General features: G+C 45.9%; 9 non-coding genes and 1 pseudogene across 9 annotated transcripts; all 10 read left to right on the top strand.

Moving 5' to 3' along the window:
• Nucleotides 1-1,422: 1,422 nt before the first annotated feature.
• On the top strand, nt 1,423-1,613 carry LOC130351283 (U2 spliceosomal RNA). The gene has a single exon (XR_008888020.1). It is a non-coding gene; the product is annotated as a U2 spliceosomal RNA (small nuclear RNA).
• Nucleotides 1,614-3,703: 2,090 nt separating this feature from the next.
• LOC130351282 (U2 spliceosomal RNA) lies at nt 3,704-3,894 on the top strand. Its single transcript, XR_008888019.1, has one exon. It is a non-coding gene; the product is annotated as a U2 spliceosomal RNA (small nuclear RNA).
• A 2,090-nt stretch (nt 3,895-5,984) lies between these two features.
• On the top strand, nt 5,985-6,175 carry LOC130351280 (U2 spliceosomal RNA). The gene has a single exon (XR_008888018.1). It is a non-coding gene; the product is annotated as a U2 spliceosomal RNA (small nuclear RNA).
• Nucleotides 6,176-8,273: 2,098 nt separating this feature from the next.
• LOC130351279 (U2 spliceosomal RNA) lies at nt 8,274-8,464 on the top strand. The gene has a single exon (XR_008888017.1). It is a non-coding gene; the product is annotated as a U2 spliceosomal RNA (small nuclear RNA).
• Nucleotides 8,465-10,554: 2,090 nt separating this feature from the next.
• On the top strand, nt 10,555-10,745 carry LOC130351278 (U2 spliceosomal RNA). Its single transcript, XR_008888016.1, has one exon. It is a non-coding gene; the product is annotated as a U2 spliceosomal RNA (small nuclear RNA).
• Nucleotides 10,746-12,826: 2,081 nt separating this feature from the next.
• On the top strand, nt 12,827-13,017 carry LOC130351277 (U2 spliceosomal RNA). The gene has a single exon (XR_008888015.1). It is a non-coding gene; the product is annotated as a U2 spliceosomal RNA (small nuclear RNA).
• A 2,088-nt stretch (nt 13,018-15,105) lies between these two features.
• On the top strand, nt 15,106-15,296 carry LOC130351276 (U2 spliceosomal RNA). Its single transcript, XR_008888014.1, has one exon. It is a non-coding gene; the product is annotated as a U2 spliceosomal RNA (small nuclear RNA).
• A 2,090-nt stretch (nt 15,297-17,386) lies between these two features.
• Nucleotides 17,387-17,577, top strand: LOC130351275 (U2 spliceosomal RNA). Its single transcript, XR_008888013.1, has one exon. It is a non-coding gene; the product is annotated as a U2 spliceosomal RNA (small nuclear RNA).
• Nucleotides 17,578-19,658: 2,081 nt separating this feature from the next.
• On the top strand, nt 19,659-19,849 carry LOC130351273 (U2 spliceosomal RNA). The gene has a single exon (XR_008888011.1). It is a non-coding gene; the product is annotated as a U2 spliceosomal RNA (small nuclear RNA).
• Nucleotides 19,850-21,931: 2,082 nt separating this feature from the next.
• Nucleotides 21,932-22,149, top strand: LOC130351249 (U2 spliceosomal RNA; annotated as a pseudogene).
• Nucleotides 22,150-22,169: the final 20 nt, after the last annotated feature.

Raw genomic sequence — 22,169 nt, 5'->3', positions numbered from 1 at the left:
GATGCATCAGAAGGTGCGAGGCCCTTGCTAAATTCTGTGCACAGACTTTGAGATCTATACTTTAGACTGTATCTAAACCTGCTCCAACATGGACTGACATTCTGGCCTACTTTCAGCCGATGCGACTTGTCTGTCGCTGAACAGTCGCTTTTTATGTATTCAGCACCTATGTATAATGTTGTAAAAATGCTCTAGAAGCTAAAGTCGCAGAAATGTCACACATATTTGGCCTGCAACTTTCTGTGCGACAAATTCAGACAGGAAAAATCAGTATAAATCCTTAGAAAATTATCCCCCAGTGTCTCCATCTGCTGGCGGTATTGAATAAGCATTGCTGCACTGATGGGGTATGCATTAGACGAAAAAAAAGAAGAAAAAGAAGAATAATACGCCCAGAAAAGAGGCGAAAAGGAGAAAAACGTAAAAAAACGTGAAAAAAAAGTAAGAGGAAGAGAAGGGAAAAAAAGGTGGAAATGGGTTTAAAAGTGATTTCGGCGGAGAAATATATATATATATATATATATATATATATATATATATATATATATACGCGCACACACACACATATATATAAACGTATTCTCCGTTGAGATATTGCAGCCGCTGCTGTGTCCAGGCCCAGGAGCCTTAGCACTGTGCTGTGATGTCACTCAATACCACTGACATCACTAGGTGTAAACAACATCTCTCCTTTGCTGTGTATGTGACTATGGAGCTGTTTGGTGATGTCGTCTATTATGGCCTTCATAGAAGCAACAGGAGATTGTTGCATCCATCTAGAACCCTCAGAACTACAGTGCTATGATGTCACTCACTTCCACAGGCCTTGCAGAGTGTAAACAACAACAACCCAGCTTTGTTGTGTATGTAACCATAGGGATTTGTGATGTCACCTAGAACCTTCACAGCAGCGACAGCTTTATGAGGAGCATCAGCACTGCTCTGCCTGAGCAGAACCATCACCGCCATAGGTTGTCAAATAACCCGGATTTAACCCACACAGGTAAGTCCAATGGGGTGCAGGCATGTCCTCTATGCTTACAGCTTCCCGTGGGTGTTGGTTTGATACCGTTTGGGGACAGCCAAGGAGGCATCTGCAGGCAACAAAGGTAGGTGTGTGCTTGTGTGTGTGTTTCCTATGCAGATCCTAAGCCCAGTGTCACATGCAAGTAGGAGGAGTAAGAAGGGTTCCTGGCAAATCCGGGTTATGGATTGCATTTAAAAAGGCCCCGTGGGAGTGCAATGGGCCCCTGTCTTGCTGCTTAGCAATAATGGTATGGGTTTAGGTTCTGCTGTGTGTACTGGTGGTTGACTGCCCCCCAGCCCAGAGTGTGCATGGAAAATTGTCTGGCAGCCTCCCTGACAGCAAGCAGTGATAGTGCCCATGAAGGGGACCTTGTTGGGCCCGCCCCTTTCACGGTTATCGCTTCTCGGCCTTTTGGCTAAGATCAAGTGTAGTATCTGTTCTTATCAGTTTAATATCTGATACGTCCCCTATCTGGGGACCATATATTAAATGGATTTTTGAGAACGGGGGCCGATTTCGAAGCTTGCTTCCGTCGCCCTATGCATTGACCCGATATGGCAGTATCTTCGGGTACAGTGCACCACCCCCTTACAGGGTTAAAAAGAAAGATTCCTACTTTCATTGCTACCTGCTTGCTGGCTAGCCAGCTAGCCAGCCCTGTGGGCCTTGCTGCTGCTGCTGCAGCCAAAAAACAAAAGGTGGTGCTGCTGCTGCTTCTGCTGCTTCTGCTTCTGCTTGTGTCTGGCCGCTGTTGGAGCGTCCAGGCACAGGACTTCTGCTGCTGCTGACTAAATGGCCTCCTTAATTGGATCATTTGAGTAGCCAGCACACCTGTGCAGGTAGGGCATGACATGATAGGCAGCTGCCTTGATAGCGGGTGGGTGCTGAATGTTCCTAATTGACAAAATAAGATTAATGCTTATGAAGAAATATAAAATCTCATCCCTTCCCCAATATCGCGCCACACCCCTACCCCTTAATTCCCTGGTTGAACTTGATGGACATATGTCTTTTTTCGACCGTACTAACTATGTAACTATGTAACATAACATGGGGGGGGTCTCCTGGCTGTTCACACAGGTGTGTCATTGCTGTACATTGACCATGCATTGCTTCTGTGGTATTGCAAAGGCAAAGACAAATGCTTCCAGCCATCCATTGCACTAATGGATTGGTCATCAGCTGGCTGTCTATGTCCCGCATCAATATAGACCAAAGTACAGAGGGTTAGGCTATGCTATTGTGCACCTACCTGATGCATCAGAAGGTGCGAGGCCCTTGCTAAATTCTGTGCACAGACTTTGAGATCTATACTTTAGACTGTATCTAAACCTGCTCCAACATGGACTGACATTCTGGACTACTTTCAGCCGATGCGACTTGTCTGTCGCTGAACAGTCGCTTTTTATGTATTCAGCACCTATGTATAATGTTGTAAAAATGCTCTAGAAGCTAAAGTCGCAGAAATGTCACACATATTTGGCCTGCAACTTTCTGTGCGACAAATTCAGACAGGAAAAATCAGTATAAATCCTTAGAAAATTATCCCCCAGTGTCTCCATCTGCTGGCGGTATTGAATAAGCATTGCTGCACTGATGGGGTATGCATTAGACGAAAAAAAAGAAGAAAAAGAAGAATAATACGCCCAGAAAAGAGGCGAAAAGGAGAAAAACGTAAAAAAACGTGAAAAAAAAGTAAGAGGAAGAGAAGGGAAAAAAAGGTGGAAATGGGTTTAAAAGTGATTTCGGCGGAGAAATATATATATATATATATATATATATATATATATATATATATATATACGCGCACACACACACATATATATAAACGTATTCTCCGTTGAGATATTGCAGCCGCTGCTGTGTCCAGGCCCAGGAGCCTTAGCACTGTGCTGTGATGTCACTCAATACCACTGACATCACTAGGTGTAAACAACATCTCTCCTTTGCTGTGTATGTGACTATGGAGCTGTTTGGTGATGTCGTCTATTATGGCCTTCATAGAAGCAACAGGAGATTGTTGCATCCATCTAGAACCCTCAGAACTACAGTGCTATGATGTCACTCACTTCCACAGGCCTTGCAGAGTGTAAACAACAACAACCCAGCTTTGTTGTGTATGTAACCATAGGGATTTGTGATGTCACCTAGAACCTTCACAGCAGCGACAGCTTTATGAGGAGCATCAGCACTGCTCTGCCTGAGCAGAACCATCACCGCCATAGGTTGTCAAATAACCCGGATTTAACCCACACAGGTAAGTCCAATGGGGTGCAGGCATGTCCTCTATGCTTACAGCTTCCCGTGGGTGTTGGTTTGATACCGTTTGGGGACAGCCAAGGAGGCATCTGCAGGCAACAAAGGTAGGTGTGTGCTTGTGTGTGTGTTTCCTATGCAGATCCTAAGCCCAGTGTCACATGCAAGTAGGAGGAGTAAGAAGGGTTCCTGGCAAATCCGGGTTATGGATTGCATTTAAAAAGGCCCCGTGGGAGTGCAATGGGCCCCTGTCTTGCTGCTTAGCAATAATGGTATGGGTTTAGGTTCTGCTGTGTGTACTGGTGGTTGACTGCCCCCCAGCCCAGAGTGTGCATGGAAAATTGTCTGGCAGCCTCCCTGACAGCAAGCAGTGATAGTGCCCATGAAGGGGACCTTGTTGGGCCCGCCCCTTTCACGGTTATCGCTTCTCGGCCTTTTGGCTAAGATCAAGTGTAGTATCTGTTCTTATCAGTTTAATATCTGATACGTCCCCTATCTGGGGACCATATATTAAATGGATTTTTGAGAACGGGGGCCGATTTCGAAGCTTGCTTCCGTCGCCCTATGCATTGACCCGATATGGCAGTATCTTCGGGTACAGTGCACCACCCCCTTACAGGGTTAAAAAGAAAGATTCCTACTTTCATTGCTACCTGCTTGCTGGCTAGCCAGCTAGCCAGCCCTGTGGGCCTTGCTGCTGCTGCTGCAGCCAAAAAACAAAAGGTGGTGCTGCTGCTGCTTCTGCTGCTTCTGCTTCTGCTTGTGTCTGGCCGCTGTTGGAGCGTCCAGGCACAGGACTTCTGCTGCTGCTGACTAAATGGCCTCCTTAATTGGATCATTTGAGTAGCCAGCACACCTGTGCAGGTAGGGCATGACATGATAGGCAGCTGCCTTGATAGCGGGTGGGTGCTGAATGTTCCTAATTGACAAAATAAGATTAATGCTTATGAAGAAATATAAAATCTCATCCCTTCCCCAATATCGCGCCACACCCCTACCCCTTAATTCCCTGGTTGAACTTGATGGACATATGTCTTTTTTCGACCGTACTAACTATGTAACTATGTAACATAACATGGGGGGGGTCTCCTGGCTGTTCACACAGGTGTGTCATTGCTGTACATTGACCATGCATTGCTTCTGTGGTATTGCAAAGGCAAAGACAAATGCTTCCAGCCATCCATTGCACTAATGGATTGGTCATCAGCTGGCTGTCTATGTCCCGCATCAATATAGACCAAAGTACAGAGGGTTAGGCTATGCTATTGTGCACCTACCTGATGCATCAGAAGGTGCGAGGCCCTTGCTAAATTCTGTGCACAGACTTTGAGATCTATACTTTAGACTGTATCTAAACCTGCTCCAACATGGACTGACATTCTGGACTACTTTCAGCCGATGCGACTTGTCTGTCGCTGAACAGTCGCTTTTTATGTATTCAGCACCTATGTATAATGTTGTAAAAATGCTCTAGAAGCTAAAGTCGCAGAAATGTCACACATATTTGGCCTGCAACTTTCTGTGCGACAAATTCAGACAGGAAAAATCAGTATAAATCCTTAGAAAATTATCCCCCAGTGTCTCCATCTGCTGGCGGTATTGAATAAGCATTGCTGCACTGATGGGGTATGCATTAGACGAAAAAAAAGAAGAAAAAGAAGAATAATACGCCCAGAAAAGAGGCGAAAAGGAGAAAAACGTAAAAAAACGTGAAAAAAAAGTAAGAGGAAGAGAAGGGAAAAAAAGGTGGAAATGGGTTTAAAAGTGATTTCGGCGGAGAAATATATATATATATATATATATATATATATATATATATATATATATACGCGCACACACACACATATATATAAACGTATTCTCCGTTGAGATATTGCAGCCGCTGCTGTGTCCAGGCCCAGGAGCCTTAGCACTGTGCTGTGATGTCACTCAATACCACTGACATCACTAGGTGTAAACAACATCTCTCCTTTGCTGTGTATGTGACTATGGAGCTGTTTGGTGATGTCGTCTATTATGGCCTTCATAGAAGCAACAGGAGATTGTTGCATCCATCTAGAACCCTCAGAACTACAGTGCTATGATGTCACTCACTTCCACAGGCCTTGCAGAGTGTAAACAACAACAACCCAGCTTTGTTGTGTATGTAACCATAGGGATTTGTGATGTCACCTAGAACCTTCACAGCAGCGACAGCTTTATGAGGAGCATCAGCACTGCTCTGCCTGAGCAGAACCATCACCGCCATAGGTTGTCAAATAACCCGGATTTAACCCACACAGGTAAGTCCAATGGGGTGCAGGCATGTCCTCTATGCTTACAGCTTCCCGTGGGTGTTGGTTTGATACCGTTTGGGGACAGCCAAGGAGGCATCTGCAGGCAACAAAGGTAGGTGTGTGCTTGTGTGTGTGTTTCCTATGCAGATCCTAAGCCCAGTGTCACATGCAAGTAGGAGGAGTAAGAAGGGTTCCTGGCAAATCCGGGTTATGGATTGCATTTAAAAAGGCCCCGTGGGAGTGCAATGGGCCCCTGTCTTGCTGCTTAGCAATAATGGTATGGGTTTAGGTTCTGCTGTGTGTACTGGTGGTTGACTGCCCCCCAGCCCAGAGTGTGCATGGAAAATTGTCTGGCAGCCTCCCTGACAGCAAGCAGTGATAGTGCCCATGAAGGGGACCTTGTTGGGCCCGCCCCTTTCACGGTTATCGCTTCTCGGCCTTTTGGCTAAGATCAAGTGTAGTATCTGTTCTTATCAGTTTAATATCTGATACGTCCCCTATCTGGGGACCATATATTAAATGGATTTTTGAGAACGGGGGCCGATTTCGAAGCTTGCTTCCGTCGCCCTATGCATTGACCCGATATGGCAGTATCTTCGGGTACAGTGCACCACCCCCTTACAGGGTTAAAAAGAAAGATTCCTACTTTCATTGCTACCTGCTTGCTGGCTAGCCAGCTAGCCAGCCCTGTGGGCCTTGCTGCTGCTGCTGCAGCCAAAAAACAAAAGGTGGTGCTGCTGCTGCTTCTGCTGCTTCTGCTTCTGCTTGTGTCTGGCCGCTGTTGGAGCGTCCAGGCACAGGACTTCTGCTGCTGCTGACTAAATGGCCTCCTTAATTGGATCATTTGAGTAGCCAGCACACCTGTGCAGGTAGGGCATGACATGATAGGCAGCTGCCTTGATAGCGGGTGGGTGCTGAATGTTCCTAATTGACAAAATAAGATTAATGCTTATGAAGAAATATAAAATCTCATCCCTTCCCCAATATCGCGCCACACCCCTACCCCTTAATTCCCTGGTTGAACTTGATGGACATATGTCTTTTTTCGACCGTACTAACTATGTAACTATGTAACATAACATGGGGGGGGTCTCCTGGCTGTTCACACAGGTGTGTCATTGCTGTACATTGACCATGCATTGCTTCTGTGGTATTGCAAAGGCAAAGACAAATGCTTCCAGCCATCCATTGCACTAATGGATTGGTCATCAGCTGGCTGTCTATGTCCCGCATCAATATAGACCAAAGTACAGAGGGTTAGGCTATGCTATTGTGCACCTACCTGATGCATCAGAAGGTGCGAGGCCCTTGCTAAATTCTGTGCACAGACTTTGAGATCTATACTTTAGACTGTATCTAAACCTGCTCCAACATGGACTGACATTCTGGCCTACTTTCAGCCGATGCGACTTGTCTGTCGCTGAACAGTCGCTTTTTATGTATTCAGCACCTATGTATAATGTTGTAAAAATGCTCTAGAAGCTAAAGTCGCAGAAATGTCACACATATTTGGCCTGCAACTTTCTGTGCGACAAATTCAGACAGGAAAAATCAGTATAAATCCTTAGAAAATTATCCCCCAGTGTCTCCATCTGCTGGCGGTATTGAATAAGCATTGCTGCACTGATGGGGTATGCATTAGACGAAAAAAAAGAAGAAAAAGAAGAATAATACGCCCAGAAAAGAGGCGAAAAGGAGAAAAACGTAAAAAAACGTGAAAAAAAAGTAAGAGGAAGAGAAGGGAAAAAAAGGTGGAAATGGGTTTAAAAGTGATTTCGGCGGAGAAATATATATATATATATATATATATATATATATATATATATATATATATATATATACGCGCACACACACACATATATATAAACGTATTCTCCGTTGAGATATTGCAGCCGCTGCTGTGTCCAGGCCCAGGAGCCTTAGCACTGTGCTGTGATGTCACTCAATACCACTGACATCACTAGGTGTAAACAACATCTCTCCTTTGCTGTGTATGTGACTATGGAGCTGTTTGGTGATGTCGTCTATTATGGCCTTCATAGAAGCAACAGGAGATTGTTGCATCCATCTAGAACCCTCAGAACTACAGTGCTATGATGTCACTCACTTCCACAGGCCTTGCAGAGTGTAAACAACAACAACCCAGCTTTGTTGTGTATGTAACCATAGGGATTTGTGATGTCACCTAGAACCTTCACAGCAGCGACAGCTTTATGAGGAGCATCAGCACTGCTCTGCCTGAGCAGAACCATCACCGCCATAGGTTGTCAAATAACCCGGATTTAACCCACACAGGTAAGTCCAATGGGGTGCAGGCATGTCCTCTATGCTTACAGCTTCCCGTGGGTGTTGGTTTGATACCGTTTGGGGACAGCCAAGGAGGCATCTGCAGGCAACAAAGGTAGGTGTGTGCTTGTGTGTGTGTTTCCTATGCAGATCCTAAGCCCAGTGTCACATGCAAGTAGGAGGAGTAAGAAGGGTTCCTGGCAAATCCGGGTTATGGATTGCATTTAAAAAGGCCCCGTGGGAGTGCAATGGGCCCCTGTCTTGCTGCTTAGCAATAATGGTATGGGTTTAGGTTCTGCTGTGTGTACTGGTGGTTGACTGCCCCCCAGCCCAGAGTGTGCATGGAAAATTGTCTGGCAGCCTCCCTGACAGCAAGCAGTGATAGTGCCCATGAAGGGGACCTTGTTGGGCCCGCCCCTTTCACGGTTATCGCTTCTCGGCCTTTTGGCTAAGATCAAGTGTAGTATCTGTTCTTATCAGTTTAATATCTGATACGTCCCCTATCTGGGGACCATATATTAAATGGATTTTTGAGAACGGGGGCCGATTTCGAAGCTTGCTTCCGTCGCCCTATGCATTGACCCGATATGGCAGTATCTTCGGGTACAGTGCACCACCCCCTTACAGGGTTAAAAAGAAAGATTCCTACTTTCATTGCTACCTGCTTGCTGGCTAGCCAGCTAGCCAGCCCTGTGGGCCTTGCTGCTGCTGCTGCAGCCAAAAAACAAAAGGTGGTGCTGCTGCTGCTTCTGCTGCTTCTGCTTCTGCTTGTGTCTGGCCGCTGTTGGAGCGTCCAGGCACAGGACTTCTGCTGCTGCTGACTAAATGGCCTCCTTAATTGGATCATTTGAGTAGCCAGCACACCTGTGCAGGTAGGGCATGACATGATAGGCAGCTGCCTTGATAGCGGGTGGGTGCTGAATGTTCCTAATTGACAAAATAAGATTAATGCTTATGAAGAAATATAAAATCTCATCCCTTCCCCAATATCGCGCCACACCCCTACCCCTTAATTCCCTGGTTGAACTTGATGGACATATGTCTTTTTTCGACCGTACTAACTATGTAACTATGTAACATAACATGGGGGGGGTCTCCTGGCTGTTCACACAGGTGTGTCATTGCTGTACATTGACCATGCATTGCTTCTGTGGTATTGCAAAGGCAAAGACAAATGCTTCCAGCCATCCATTGCACTAATGGATTGGTCATCAGCTGGCTGTCTATGTCCCGCATCAATATAGACCAAAGTACAGAGGGTTAGGCTATGCTATTGTGCACCTACCTGATGCATCAGAAGGTGCGAGGCCCTTGCTAAATTCTGTGCACAGACTTTGAGATCTATACTTTAGACTGTATCTAAACCTGCTCCAACATGGACTGACATTCTGGCCTACTTTCAGCCGATGCGACTTGTCTGTCGCTGAACAGTCGCTTTTTATGTATTCAGCACCTATGTATAATGTTGTAAAAATGCTCTAGAAGCTAAAGTCGCAGAAATGTCACACATATTTGGCCTGCAACTTTCTGTGCGACAAATTCAGACAGGAAAAATCAGTATAAATCGTTAGAAAATTATCCCCCAGTGTCTCCATCTGCTGGCGGTATTGAATAAGCATTGCTGCACTGATGGGGTATGCATTAGACGAAAAAAAAGAAGAAAAAGAAGAATAATATGCCCAGAAAAGAGGCGAAAAGGAGAAAAACGTAAAAAAACGTGAAAAAAAAGTAAGAGGAAGAGAAGGGAAAAAAAGGTGGAAATGGGTTTAAAAGTGATTTCGGCGGAGAAATATATATATATATATATATATATATATATATATATATATATATATACGCGCACACACACACATATATATAAACGTATTCTCCGTTGAGATATTGCAGCCGCTGCTGTGTCCAGGCCCAGGAGCCTTAGCACTGTGCTGTGATGTCACTCAATACCACTGACATCACTAGGTGTAAACAACATCTCTCCTTTGCTGTGTATGTGACTATGGAGCTGTTTGGTGATGTCGTCTATTATGGCCTTCATAGAAGCAACAGGAGATTGTTGCATCCATCTAGAACCCTCAGAACTACAGTGCTATGATGTCACTCACTTCCACAGGCCTTGCAGAGTGTAAACAACAACAACCCAGCTTTGTTGTGTATGTAACCATAGGGATTTGTGATGTCACCTAGAACCTTCACAGCAGCGACAGCTTTATGAGGAGCATCAGCACTGCTCTGCCTGAGCAGAACCATCACCGCCATAGGTTGTCAAATAACCCGGATTTAACCCACACAGGTAAGTCCAATGGGGTGCAGGCATGTCCTCTATGCTTACAGCTTCCCGTGGGTGTTGGTTTGATACCGTTTGGGGACAGCCAAGGAGGCATCTGCAGGCAACAAAGGTAGGTGTGTGCTTGTGTGTGTGTTTCCTATGCAGATCCTAAGCCCAGTGTCACATGCAAGTAGGAGGAGTAAGAAGGGTTCCTGGCAAATCCGGGTTATGGATTGCATTTAAAAAGGCCCCGTGGGAGTGCAATGGGCCCCTGTCTTGCTGCTTAGCAATAATGGTATGGGTTTAGGTTCTGCTGTGTGTACTGGTGGTTGACTGCCCCCCAGCCCAGAGTGTGCATGGAAAATTGTCTGGCAGCCTCCCTGACAGCAAGCAGTGATAGTGCCCATGAAGGGGACCTTGTTGGGCCCGCCCCTTTCACGGTTATCGCTTCTCGGCCTTTTGGCTAAGATCAAGTGTAGTATCTGTTCTTATCAGTTTAATATCTGATACGTCCCCTATCTGGGGACCATATATTAAATGGATTTTTGAGAACGGGGGCCGATTTCGAAGCTTGCTTCCGTCGCCCTATGCATTGACCCGATATGGCAGTATCTTCGGGTACAGTGCACCACCCCCTTACAGGGTTAAAAAGAAAGATTCCTACTTTCATTGCTACCTGCTTGCTGGCTAGCCAGCTAGCCAGCCCTGTGGGCCTTGCTGCTGCTGCTGCAGCCAAAAAACAAAAGGTGGTGCTGCTGCTGCTTCTGCTTCTGCTTGTGTCTGGCCGCTGTTGGAGCGTCCAGGCACAGGACTTCTGCTGCTGCTGACTAAATGGCCTCCTTAATTGGATCATTTGAGTAGCCAGCACACCTGTGCAGGTAGGGCATGACATGATAGGCAGCTGCCTTGATAGCGGGTGGGTGCTGAATGTTCCTAATTGACAAAATAAGATTAATGCTTATGAAGAAATATAAAATCTCATCCCTTCCCCAATATCGCGCCACACCCCTACCCCTTAATTCCCTGGTTGAACTTGATGGACATATGTCTTTTTTCGACCGTACTAACTATGTAACTATGTAACATAACATGGGGGGGGTCTCCTGGCTGTTCACACAGGTGTGTCATTGCTGTACATTGACCATGCATTGCTTCTGTGGTATTGCAAAGGCAAAGACAAATGCTTCCAGCCATCCATTGCACTAATGGATTGGTCATCAGCTGGCTGTCTATGTCCCGCATCAATATAGACCAAAGTACAGAGGGTTAGGCTATGCTATTGTGCACCTACCTGATGCATCAGAAGGTGCGAGGCCCTTGCTAAATTCTGTGCACAGACTTTGAGATCTATACTTTAGACTGTATCTAAACCTGCTCCAACATGGACTGACATTCTGGCCTACTTTCAGCCGATGCGACTTGTCTGTCGCTGAACAGTCGCTTTTTATGTATTCAGCACCTATGTATAATGTTGTAAAAATGCTCTAGAAGCTAAAGTCGCAGAAATGTCACACATATTTGGCCTGCAACTTTCTGTGCGACAAATTCAGACAGGAAAAATCAGTATAAATCCTTAGAAAATTATCCCCCAGTGTCTCCATCTGCTGGCGGTATTGAATAAGCATTGCTGCACTGATGGGGTATGCATTAGACGAAAAAAAAGAAGAAAAAGAAGAATAATACGCCCAGAAAATAGGCGAAAAGGAGAAAAACGTAAAAAAACGTGAAAAAAAAGTAAGAGGAAGAGAAGGGAAAAAAAGGTGGAAATGGGTTTAAAAGTGATTTCGGCGGAGAAATATATATATATATATATATATATATATATATATATATATATATATACGCGCACACACACACATATATATAAACGTATTCTCCGTTGAGATATTGCAGCCGCTGCTGTGTCCAGGCCCAGGAGCCTTAGCACTGTGCTGTGATGTCACTCAATACCACTGACATCACTAGGTGTAAACAACATCTCTCCTTTGCTGTGTATGTGACTATGGAGCTGTTTGGTGATGTCGTCTATTATGGCCTTCATAGAAGCAACAGGAGATTGTTGCATCCATCTAGAACCCTCAGAACTACAGTGCTATGATGTCACTCACTTCCACAGGCCTTGCAGAGTGTAAACAACAACAACCCAGCTTTGTTGTGTATGTAACCATAGGGATTTGTGATGTCACCTAGAACCTTCACAGCAGCGACAGCTTTATGAGGAGCATCAGCACTGCTCTGCCTGAGCAGAACCATCACCGCCATAGGTTGTCAAATAACCCGGATTTAACCCACACAGGTAAGTCCAATGGGGTGCAGGCATGTCCTCTATGCTTACAGCTTCCCGTGGGTGTTGGTTTGATACCGTTTGGGGACAGCCAAGGAGGCATCTGCAGGCAACAAAGGTAGGTGTGTGCTTGTGTGTGTGTTTCCTATGCAGATCCTAAGCCCAGTGTCACATGCAAGTAGGAGGAGTAAGAAGGGTTCCTGGCAAATCCGGGTTATGGATTGCATTTAAAAAGGCCCTGTGGGAGTGCAATGGGCCCCTGTCTTGCTGCTTAGCAATAATGGTATGGGTTTAGGTTCTGCTGTGTGTACTGGTGGTTGACTGCCCCCCAGCCCAGAGTGTGCATGGAAAATTGTCTGGCAGCCTCCCTGACAGCAAGCAGTGATAGTGCCCATGAAGGGGACCTTGTTGGGCCCGCCCCTTTCACGGTTATCGCTTCTCGGCCTTTTGGCTAAGATCAAGTGTAGTATCTGTTCTTATCAGTTTAATATCTGATACGTCCCCTATCTGGGGACCATATATTAAATGGATTTTTGAGAACGGGGGCCGATTTCGAAGCTTGCTTCCGTCGCCCTATGCATTGACCCGATATGGCAGTATCTTCGGGTACAGTGCACCACCCCCTTACAGGGTTAAAAAGAAAGATTCCTACTTTCATTGCTACCTGCTTGCTGGCTAGCCAGCTAGCCAGCCCTGTGGGCCTTGCTGCTGCTGCTGCAGCCAAAAAACAAAAGGTGGTGCTGCTGCTGCTTCTGCTGCTTCTGCTTCTGCTTGTGTCTGGCCGCTGTTGGAGCGTCCAGGCACAGGACTTCTGCTGCTGCTGACTAAATGGCCTCCTTAATTGGATCATTTGAGTAGCCAGCACACCTGTGCAGGTAGGGCATGACATGATAGGCAGCTGCCTTGATAGCGGGTGGGTGCTGAATGTTCCTAATTGACAAAATAAGATTAATGCTTATGAAGAAATATAAAATCTCATCCCTTCCCCAATATCGCGCCACACCCCTACCCCTTAATTCCCTGGTTGAACTTGATGGACATATGTCTTTTTTCGACCGTACTAACTATGTAACTATGTAACATAACATGGGGGGGGTCTCCTGGCTGTTCACACAGGTGTGTCATTGCTGTACATTGACCATGCATTGCTTCTGTGGTATTGCAAAGGCAAAGACAAATGCTTCCAGCCATCCATTGCACTAATGGATTGGTCATCAGCTGGCTGTCTATGTCCCGCATCAATATAGACCAAAGTACAGAGGGTTAGGCTATGCTATTGTGCACCTACCTGATGCATCAGAAGGTGCGAGGCCCTTGCTAAATTCTGTGCACAGACTTTGAGATCTATACTTTAGACTGTATCTAAACCTGCTCCAACATGGACTGACATTCTGGCCTACTTTCAGCCGATGCGACTTGTCTGTCGCTGAACAGTCGCTTTTTATGTATTCAGCACCTATGTATAATGTTGTAAAAATGCTCTAGAAGCTAAAGTCGCAGAAATGTCACACATATTTGGCCTGCAACTTTCTGTGCGACAAATTCAGACAGGAAAAATCAGTATAAATCCTTAGAAAATTATCCCCCAGTGTCTCCATCTGCTGGCGGTATTGAATAAGCATTGCTGCACTGATGGGGTATGCATTAGACGAAAAAAAAGAAGAAAAAGAAGAATAATACGCCCAGAAAAGAGGCGAAAAGGAGAAAAACGTAAAAAAACGTGAAAAAAAAGTAAGAGGAAGAGAAGGGAAAAAAAGGTGGAAATGGGTTTAAAAGTGATTTCGGCGGAGAAATATATATATATATATATATATATATATATATATATATATATATACGCGCACACACACACATATATATAAACGTATTCTCCGTTGAGATATTGCAGCCGCTGCTGTGTCCAGGCCCAGGAGCCTTAGCACTGTGCTGTGATGTCACTCAATACCACTGACATCACTAGGTGTAAACAACATCTCTCCTTTGCTGTGTATGTGACTATGGAGCTGTTTGGTGATGTCGTCTATTATGGCCTTCATAGAAGCAACAGGAGATTGTTGCATCCATCTAGAACCCTCAGAACTACAGTGCTATGATGTCACTCACTTCCACAGGCCTTGCAGAGTGTAAACAACAACAACCCAGCTTTGTTGTGTATGTAACCATAGGGATTTGTGATGTCACCTAGAACCTTCACAGCAGCGACAGCTTTATGAGGAGCATCAGCACTGCTCTGCCTGAGCAGAACCATCACCGCCATAGGTTGTCAAATAACCCGGATTTAACCCACACAGGTAAGTCCAATGGGGTGCAGGCATGTCCTCTATGCTTACAGCTTCCCGTGGGTGTTGGTTTGATACCGTTTGGGGACAGCCAAGGAGGCATCTGCAGGCAACAAAGGTAGGTGTGTGCTTGTGTGTGTGTTTCCTATGCAGATCCTAAGCCCAGTGTCACATGCAAGTAGGAGGAGTAAGAAGGGTTCCTGGCAAATCCGGGTTATGGATTGCATTTAAAAAGGCCCTGTGGGAGTGCAATGGGCCCCTGTCTTGCTGCTTAGCAATAATGGTATGGGTTTAGGTTCTGCTGTGTGTACTGGTGGTTGACTGCCCCCCAGCCCAGAGTGTGCATGGAAAATTGTCTGGCAGCCTCCCTGACAGCAAGCAGTGATAGTGCCCATGAAGGGGACCTTGTTGGGCCCGCCCCTTTCACGGTTATCGCTTCTCGGCCTTTTGGCTAAGATCAAGTGTAGTATCTGTTCTTATCAGTTTAATATCTGATACGTCCCCTATCTGGGGACCATATATTAAATGGATTTTTGAGAACGGGGGCCGATTTCGAAGCTTGCTTCCGTCGCCCTATGCATTGACCCGATATGGCAGTATCTTCGGGTACAGTGCACCACCCCCTTACAGGGTTAAAAAGAAAGATTCCTACTTTCATTGCTACCTGCTTGCTGGCTAGCCAGCTAGCCAGCCCTGTGGGCCTTGCTGCTGCTGCTGCAGCCAAAAAACAAAAGGTGGTGCTGCTGCTGCTTCTGCTGCTTCTGCTTCTGCTTGTGTCTGGCCGCTGTTGGAGCGTCCAGGCACAGGACTTCTGCTGCTGCTGACTAAATGGCCTCCTTAATTGGATCATTTGAGTAGCCAGCACACCTGTGCAGGTAGGGCATGACATGATAGGCAGCTGCCTTGATAGCGGGTGGGTGCTGAATGTTCCTAATTGACAAAATAAGATTAATGCTTATGAAGAAATATAAAATCTCATCCCTTCCCCAATATCGCGCCACACCCCTACCCCTTAATTCCCTGGTTGAACTTGATGGACATATGTCTTTTTTCGACCGTACTAACTATGTAACTATGTAACATAACATGGGGGGGGTCTCCTGGCTGTTCACACAGGTGTGTCATTGCTGTACATTGACCATGCATTGCTTCTGTGGTATTGCAAAGGCAAAGACAAATGCTTCCAGCCATCCATTGCACTAATGGATTGGTCATCAGCTGGCTGTCTATGTCCCGCATCAATATAGACCAAAGTACAGAGGGTTAGGCTATGCTATTGTGCACCTACCTGATGCATCAGAAGGTGCGAGGCCCTTGCTAAATTCTGTGCACAGACTTTGAGATCTATACTTTAGACTGTATCTAAACCTGCTCCAACATGGACTGACATTCTGGCCTACTTTCAGCCGATGCGACTTGTCTGTCGCTGAACAGTCGCTTTTTATGTATTCAGCACCTATGTATAATGTTGTAAAAATGCTCTAGAAGCTAAAGTCGCAGAAATGTCACACATATTTGGCCTGCAACTTTCTGTGCGACAAATTCAGACAGGAAAAATCAGTATAAATCCTTAGAAAATTATCCCCCAGTGTCTCCATCTGCTGGCGGTATTGAATAAGCATTGCTGCACTGATGGGGTATGCATTAGACGAAAAAAAAGAAGAAAAAGAAGAATAATACGCCCAGAAAAGAGGCGAAAAGGAGAAAAACGTAAAAAAACGTGAAAAAAAAGTAAGAGGAAGAGAAGGGAAAAAAAGGTGGAAATGGGTTTAAAAGTGATTTCGGCGGAGAAATATATATATATATATATATATATATATATATATATATATATATATACGCGCACACACACACATATATATAAACGTATTCTCCGTTGAGATATTGCAGCCGCTGCTGTGTCCAGGCCCTGGAGCCTTAGCACTGTGCTGTGATGTCACTCAATACCACTGACATCACTAGGTGTAAACAACATCTCTCCTTTGCTGTGTATGTGACTATGGAGCTGTTTGGTGATGTCGTCTATTATGGCCTTCATAGAAGCAACAGGAGATTGTTGCATCCATCTAGAACCCTCAGAACTACAGTGCTATGATGTCACTCACTTCCACAGGCCTTGCAGAGTGTAAACAACAACAACCCAGCTTTGTTGTGTATGTAACCATAGGGATTTGTGATGTCACCTAGAACCTTCACAGCAGCGACAGCTTTATGAGGAGCATCAGCACTGCTCTGCCTGAGCAGAACCATCACCGCCATAGGTTGTCAAATAACCCGGATTTAACCCACACAGGTAAGTCCAATGGGGTGCAGGCATGTCCTCTATGCTTACAGCTTCCCGTGGGTGTTGGTTTGATACCGTTTGGGGACAGCCAAGGAGGCATCTGCAGGCAACAAAGGTAGGTGTGTGCTTGTGTGTGTGTTTCCTATGCAGATCCTAAGCCCAGTGTCACATGCAAGTAGGAGGAGTAAGAAGGGTTCCTGGCAAATCCGGGTTATGGATTGCATTTAAAAAGGCCCCGTGGGAGTGCAATGGGCCCCTGTCTTGCTGCTTAGCAATAATGGTATGGGTTTAGGTTCTGCTGTGTGTACTGGTGGTTGACTGCCCCCCAGCCCAGAGTGTGCATGGAAAATTGTCTGGCAGCCTCCCTGACAGCAAGCAGTGATAGTGCCCATGAAGGGGACCTTGTTGGGCCCGCCCCTTTCACGGTTATCGCTTCTCGGCCTTTTGGCTAAGATCAAGTGTAGTATCTGTTCTTATCAGTTTAATATCTGATACGTCCCCTATCTGGGGACCATATATTAAATGGATTTTTGAGAACGGGGGCCGATTTCGAAGCTTGCTTCCGTCGCCCTATGCATTGACCCGATATGGCAGTATCTTCGGGTACAGTGCACCACCCCCTTACAGGGTTAAAAAGAAAGATTCCTACTTTCATTGCTACCTGCTTGCTGGCTAGCCAGCTAGCCAGCCCTGTGGGCCTTGCTGCTGCTGCTGCAGCCAAAAAACAAAAGGTGGTGCTGCTGCTGCTTCTGCTTCTGCTTGTGTCTGGCCGCTGTTGGAGCGTCCAGGCACAGGACTTCTGCTGCTGCTGACTAAATGGCCTCCTTAATTGGATCATTTGAGTAGCCAGCACACCTGTGCAGGTAGGGCATGACATGATAGGCAGCTGCCTTGATAGCGGGTGGGTGCTGAATGTTCCTAATTGACAAAATAAGATTAATGCTTATGAAGAAATATAAAATCTCATCCCTTCCCCAATATCGCGCCACACCCCTACCCCTTAATTCCCTGGTTGAACTTGATGGACATATGTCTTTTTTCGACCGTACTAACTATGTAACTATGTAACATAACATGGGGGGGGTCTCCTGGCTGTTCACACAGGTGTGTCATTGCTGTACATTGACCATGCATTGCTTCTGTGGTATTGCAAAGGCAAAGACAAATGCTTCCAGCCATCCATTGCACTAATGGATTGGTCATCAGCTGGCTGTCTATGTCCCGCATCAATATAGACCAAAGTACAGAGGGTTAGGCTATGCTATTGTGCACCTACCTGATGCATCAGAAGGTGCGAGGCCCTTGCTAAATTCTGTGCACAGACTTTGAGATCTATACTTTAGACTGTATCTAAACCTGCTCCAACATGGACTGACATTCTGGCCTACTTTCAGCCGATGCGACTTGTCTGTCGCTGAACAGTCGCTTTTTATGTATTCAGCACCTATGTATAATGTTGTAAAAATGCTCTAGAAGCTAAAGTCGCAGAAATGTCACACATATTTGGCCTGCAACTTTCTGTGCGACAAATTCAGACAGGAAAAATCAGTATAAATCCTTAGAAAATTATCCCCCAGTGTCTCCATCTGCTGGCGGTATTGAATAAGCATTGCTGCACTGATGGGGTATGCATTAGACGAAAAAAAAGAAGAAAAAGAAGAATAATACGCCCAGAAAAGAGGCGAAAAGGAGAAAAACGTAAAAAAACGTGAAAAAAAAGTAAGAGGAAGAGAAGGGAAAAAAAGGTGGAAATGGGTTTAAAAGTGATTTCGGCGGAGAAATATATATATATATATATATATATATATATATATATATATATATATACGCGCACACACACACATATATATAAACGTATTCTCCGTTGAGATATTGCAGCCGCTGCTGTGTCCAGGCCCAGGAGCCTTAGCACTGTGCTGTGATGTCACTCAATACCACTGACATCACTAGGTGTAAACAACATCTCTCCTTTGCTGTGTATGTGACTATGGAGCTGTTTGGTGATGTCGTCTATTATGGCCTTCATAGAAGCAACAGGAGATTGTTGCATCCATCTAGAACCCTCAGAACTACAGTGCTATGATGTCACTCACTTCCACAGGCCTTGCAGAGTGTAAACAACAACAACCCAGCTTTGTTGTGTATGTAACCATAGGGATTTGTGATGTCACCTAGAACCTTCACAGCAGCGACAGCTTTATGAGGAGCATCAGCACTGCTCTGCCTGAGCAGAACCATCACCGCCATAGGTTGTCAAATAACCCGGATTTAACCCACACAGGTAAGTCCAATGGGGTGCAGGCATGTCCTCTATGCTTACAGCTTCCCGTGGGTGTTGGTTTGATACCGTTTGGGGACAGCCAAGGAGGCATCTGCAGGCAACAAAGGTAGGTGTGTGCTTGTGTGTGTGTTTCCTATGCAGATCCTAAGCCCAGTGTCACATGCAAGTAGGAGGAGTAAGAAGGGTTTCTGGCAAATCCGGGTTATGGATTGCATTTAAAAAGGCCCCGTGGGAGTGCAATGGGCCCCTGTCTTGCTGCTTAGCAATAATGGTATGGGTTTAGGTTCTGCTGTGTGTACTGGTGGTTGACTGCCCCCCAGCCCAGAGTGTGCATGGAAAATTGTCTGGCAGCCTCCCTGACAGCAAGCAGTGATAGTGCCCATGAAGGGGACCTTGTTGGGCCCGCCCCTTTCACGGTTATCGCTTCTCGGCCTTTTGGCTAAGATCAAGTGTAGTATCTGTTCTTATCAGTTTAATATCTGATACGTCCCCTATCTGGGGACCATATATTAAATGGATTTTTGAGAACGGGGGCCGATTTCGAAGCTTGCTTCCGTCGCCCTATGCATTGACCCGATATGGCAGTATCTTCGGGTACAGTGCACCACCCCCTTACAGGGTTAAAAAGAAAGATTCCTACTTTCATTGCTACCTGCTTGCTGGCTAGCCAGCTAGCCAGCCCTGTGGGCCTTGCTGCTGCTGCTGCAGCCAAAAAACAAAAGGTGGTGCTGCTGCTGCTTCTGCTGCTTCTGCTTCTGCTTGTGTCTGGCCGCTGTTGGAGCGTCCAGGCACAGGACTTCTGCTGCTGCTGACTAAATGGCCTCCTTAATTGGATCATTTGAGTAGCCAGCACACCTGTGCAGGTAGGGCATGACATGATAGGCAGCTGCCTTGATAGCGGGTGGGTGCTGAATGTTCCTAATTGACAAAATAAGATTAATGCTTATGAAGAAATATAAAATCTCATCCCTTCCCCAATATCGCGCCACACCCCTACCCCTTAATTCCCTGGTTGAACTTGATGGACATATGTCTTTTTTCGACCGTACTAACTATGTAACTATGTAACATAACATGGGGGGGGTCTCCTGGCTGTTCACACAGGTGTGTCATTGCTGTACATTGACCATGCATTGCTTCTGTGGTATTGCAAAGGCAAAGACAAATGCTTCCAGCCATCCATTGCACTAATGGATTGGTCATCAGCTGGCTGTCTATGTCCCGCATCAATATAGACCAAAGTACAGAGGGTTAGGCTATGCTATTGTGCACCTACCTGATGCATCAGAAGGTGCGAGGCCCTTGCTAAATTCTGTGCACAGACTTTGAGATCTATACTTTAGACTGTATCTAAACCTGCTCCAACATGGACTGACATTCTGGCCTACTTTCAGCCGATGCGACTTGTCTGTCGCTGAACAGTCGCTTTTTATGTATTCAGCACCTATGTATAATGTTGTAAAAATGCTCTAGAAGCTAAAGTCGCAGAAATGTCACACATATTTGGCCTGCAACTTTCTGTGCGACAAATTCAGACAGGAAAAATCAGTATAAATCCTTAGAAAATTATCCCCCAGTGTCTCCATCTGCTGGCGGTATTGAATAAGCATTGCTGCACTGATGGGGTATGCATTAGACGAAAAAAAAGAAGAAAAAGAAGAATAATACGCCCAGAAAAGAGGCGAAAAGGAGAAAAACGTAAAAAAACGTGAAAAAAAAGTAAGAGGAAGAGAAGGGAAAAAAAGGTGGAAATGGGTTTAAAAGTGATTTCGGCGGAGAAATATATATATATATATATATATATATATATATATATATACGCGCACACACACACATATATATAAACGTATTCTCCGTTGAGATATTGCAGCCGCTGCTGTGTCCAGGCCCAGGAGCCTTAGCACTGTGCTGTGATGTCACTCAATACCACTGACATCACTAGGTGTAAACAACATCTCTCCTTTGCTGTGTATGTGACTATGGAGCTGTTTGGTGATGTCGTCTATTATGGCCTTCATAGAAGCAACAGGAGATTGTTGCATCCATCTAGAACCCTCAGAACTACAGTGCTATGATGTCACTCACTTCCACAGGCCTTGCAGAGTGTAAACAACAACAACCCAGCTTTGTTGTGTATGTAACCATAGGGATTTGTGATGTCACCTAGAACCTTCACAGCAGCGACAGCTTTATGAGGAGCATCAGCACTGCTCTGCCTGAGCAGAACCATCACCGCCATAGGTTGTCAAATAACCCGGATTTAACCCACACAGGTAAGTCCAATGGGGTGCAGGCATGTCCTCTATGCTTACAGCTTCCCGTGGGTGTTGGTTTGATACCGTTTGGGGACAGCCAAGGAGGCATCTGCAGGCAACAAAGGTAGGTGTGTGCTTGTGTGTGTGTTTCCTATGCAGATCCTAAGCCCAGTGTCACATGCAAGTAGGAGGAGTAAGAAGGGTTCCTGGCAAATCCGGGTTATGGATTGCATTTAAAAAGGCCCCGTGGGAGTGCAATGGGCCCCTGTCTTGCTGCTTAGCAATAATGGTATGGGTTTAGGTTCTGCTGTGTGTACTGGTGGTTGACTGCCCCCCAGCCCAGAGTGTGCATGGAAAATTGTCTGGCAGCCTCCCTGACAGCAAGCAGTGATAGTGCCCATGAAGGGGACCTTGTTGGGCCCGCCCCTTTCACGGTTATCGCTTCTCGGCCTTTTGGCTAAGATCAAGTGTAGTATCTGCATTTGGTCTGGTCGGAAGGTGTCTGTGGTACCCCGCTTCTCGGCCTTGGGGGATTGTCTCTCCTTACGGAGGGACTTCACCCCCTTGCTGCTATTGGGGAGCGGGCTTAGTCCACGGACAACGGGTTGCGATCCCCCTGTCTCTGGGACCTTGTGTCTCAGAAGGCATTTTCGGTACGTTGAGCGTTACCTGTAG

Source organism: Hyla sarda, unplaced genomic scaffold (assembly GCF_029499605.1).
Source record: "Hyla sarda isolate aHylSar1 unplaced genomic scaffold, aHylSar1.hap1 scaffold_966, whole genome shotgun sequence".
Lineage (NCBI taxonomy): Eukaryota > Metazoa > Chordata > Amphibia > Anura > Hylidae > Hyla > Hyla sarda.
Note: the sequence above shows the minus strand (reverse complement) of the source record. Positions and strands in the feature narration are given on the sequence as shown.